The sequence below is a fragment of the Bison bison genome, unplaced genomic scaffold (assembly GCF_000754665.1).
Source record: "Bison bison bison isolate TAMUID 2011002044 unplaced genomic scaffold, Bison_UMD1.0 scf7180017864386, whole genome shotgun sequence".
Lineage (NCBI taxonomy): Eukaryota > Metazoa > Chordata > Mammalia > Artiodactyla > Bovidae > Bison > Bison bison.
In genome coordinates this window covers 540190-542967 of record NW_011494958.1, presented here as the reverse complement: position 1 = coordinate 542967, position 2778 = coordinate 540190, and the positions used below count along the sequence as shown (strand labels likewise).

The 2778-nt window shown below is 45.0% G+C and overlaps 1 protein-coding gene across 1 annotated transcript in view; it reads left to right on the top strand.

Annotated features, from left to right (window-relative positions):
• SLC1A6 (solute carrier family 1 (high affinity aspartate/glutamate transporter), member 6) overlaps positions 1-2778 on the top strand; it is a 26139-nt gene that overhangs the window by 390 nt on the left and 22971 nt on the right. The window lies entirely within an intron of this gene.

Below are 2778 nucleotides of genomic sequence, written 5' to 3'. Positions count from 1 at the left end.
TGTCTCCTTGGTTACCCATCTCCGCTCTTGTCCATCCTGTCCCTCTTATCCGTGGCCTCTACCCGTGGGCAGGTTTCCATCTTTGCCTGATGCCTGGTCCCTTTCCAAGGCTTGGATCCCTTCCCTATCAGGAGGTTTATTCCTCCAATCCGGAGGGACCTGATTGTGACTGAGACGTTGGTCACCGCTGTGGGGGGACTGGGTCCGAAGTTCTATGAGGGGTGGTGGTGGTGATGGTGTGTGTGTGTGAGACTGAATTTTGAATAGGAGTGCCAACCCACAGAGATGTATGAGGCTGAATGTTTAAATGTGGGGAGGAATTTCCATGTCTGAAGTTTTGTGTCTTGTGTTCCAAGTTGTGTGTGTGTGTGTGTGTGTGTGTGTGTTATGCACCTGCCTGTATAGAGCTTCATTTACAAGGGGAGTTGTGCAAGATCCTGAAGGTGTGTGTGTGTGTATGCAGCTGTGTGTCTGAGGAGGACTGTGGGGTTTTGTGTCTGATGGTGTGCATGAATGTCAAGTGTGTGTATGTTTGTGTAGGAATTGTATGACATGCTGCATGAATAGAGCTCCTTTTCTTTTTTTTTAAATTGAAGTAAGGCTGATGTACAATATTACATAAATTACAGATATACAATACAATAGGGGCTTCCCAGGTGGCGCAGTGGTAAAGAATCTGTCTGCCAAACTGGAGATGCGGGTTTGATCCCTGGGTCAGGAAGGTCCCCAGGAGAAGGAAATGAATCCACTCCAGTATTTTTGCCTGGAAAATCCCATGGACAGAGGAGCCTGGTGGGTTACAGTCCATGGGTCGCAAAGAGTTGGACACGACTTAGTGACTGAGCACCCATAAAAAATAATGATTCACAATTTTTAAAGATTTACTTCATTTATAGTTATTGTGAAATGTTGGCTATATTCCCTATGTTGTACAATATATCCTTGTATCTTATTTTATACACAATAGTTTGTACATGTAACTTCCTACCCCTGAGTTGCTGCTCCCCTCTTCGCTCTCCCCACTGGTAACCACTAATTTGTCCTCTATACCTGTGAGTCTGTTTCTCTTTTGTTACGTTCTCTAGTTTGTTGTTGTCTAGATTCCACATATAAGTAATATGCAGTGTTTGTCTTTCTCTGTCTGACTTATTTCACTTAGTATAATGCCTGGAGTTGCATTTCTGAAGTTGTGTGTGTTGTATGTCGAACAGTTCTGTCTGTGTGAGACTGTGTGTCTTTGTGCAGTTGTGTATATGTCAGTTGTACACACGAGGTGTGTGAGGTTGTGTGTTCAAGTGTGTGTGTGTAATGTATGTGATTTCCTCTTTCTCCCCTCCCTTCACTCACTCCTCAGGCTAGCAGAGTATTGAGATAAAATGTGTGGAAAGCATCCTCGTTTTCCCACCGCAGTTTGCTTCAGCTTTAGAATGTAGAAGCTCCTTCTTCTTCTCCTTGGTCCTGAGAGAAGGGTGGCTTTCACATCTCATCACATCTGAAAGTCTGGAGGTTGGGGGAAGCAGGTAGGGCACTTGTCTTTGAACTCCTGCAGATACTGGGGACACTGGGAGGGTCATTTCCTTATCAGGCACCTAAGAAGCAGGGCCAAGAGAAGGCCAAGGACCAGGAGAGACTAGACAAGAGAGAACCGACTGTGAGGGCAGAAGCCCCCAGGGGTCCAAGAGAGACTGAGAAGGGGCCAAGTGGAGGCCACATTCCTGGGAAAAACATTTCAAGTCAAACATTGCTTGGCAAGTAATGCAGTTAGGACTGAGCAAGACTGATGAGAAAACTCTCTTTCCTGTCAGTGTTTTTCTCTGTCTTCAGTCATATGTCTGTTGGACTGATGCTTTTTATTAACCATGGTTGTCATCTGTTTCATGCTCACTAGGTAATATTCTAAGTGTCACATGAATTGAGTCATCAAATCGCATAGAAAGTGACCAGGTCCTGCAAGGTGGAGTTGAATTTGAAACAAAGAGCTCATGCATGCTCTTCCTCTAGGGCAGGGTTCTGCAAAAATTTTCAGTAAAGGACCAGCAGTAGTGTATGGATATCCATAAAATCTGTTTTGTCCCAACAACCCAACTCCACCACTGTAGCACAAAAGTAGCTGTAGAGAATAAAGAAATGAGCATGGCTGTGTGCCAATAAAACTTTATTTACTAAAGCAAGCAGCAGGCCAGAGTTGACCCTTGGACAATGGCTTGTCCATCCCTGCTGTTTCTCTTAAGGATGACATAGGAAATAGGCAAACTAACTCTGGATTTTTTGTGATGAGTTAACATCTCAGCTGAATAACTCCTTTCAACCCATGGGCAAGCTTCATAATACTTCTTGGTGACTGGGAACATGCATCTTAGAGGTGAAGGAGTAATCACACATTTGGTTTCCTATCGGATTTTTGACAGCCAGCTGAAAAGTACCATCGTGATTTCAGGATCCTTTGGAGCAAGATCCTAACTGGGATTTGACTTTGGAACTAGGACTTAGAGCTGAAGGAAGGAGAGCCTGGAAAGCTGAGGCAGATACCCTATCCCTGGGATATGCGGGGTGCATAAGAGGACAAGAAAGGCAGTGAGCTCAGAAAAGTAGCTGCTCAGCTAGTGACAGCACCGCTCCCCCTGACCCCCCAAAAAAGTTCAGGGAACTACCTATTGGCCTATCTCTGATAGTTTCCCACTTGATCTGCATGGATTCAGACACTGGGCTTGGGATTAGGGCTTGGGAAAAGGGTGGCAAGGAGAATAATTTGAAACCATGATCAGAGAGTAGCTGAGG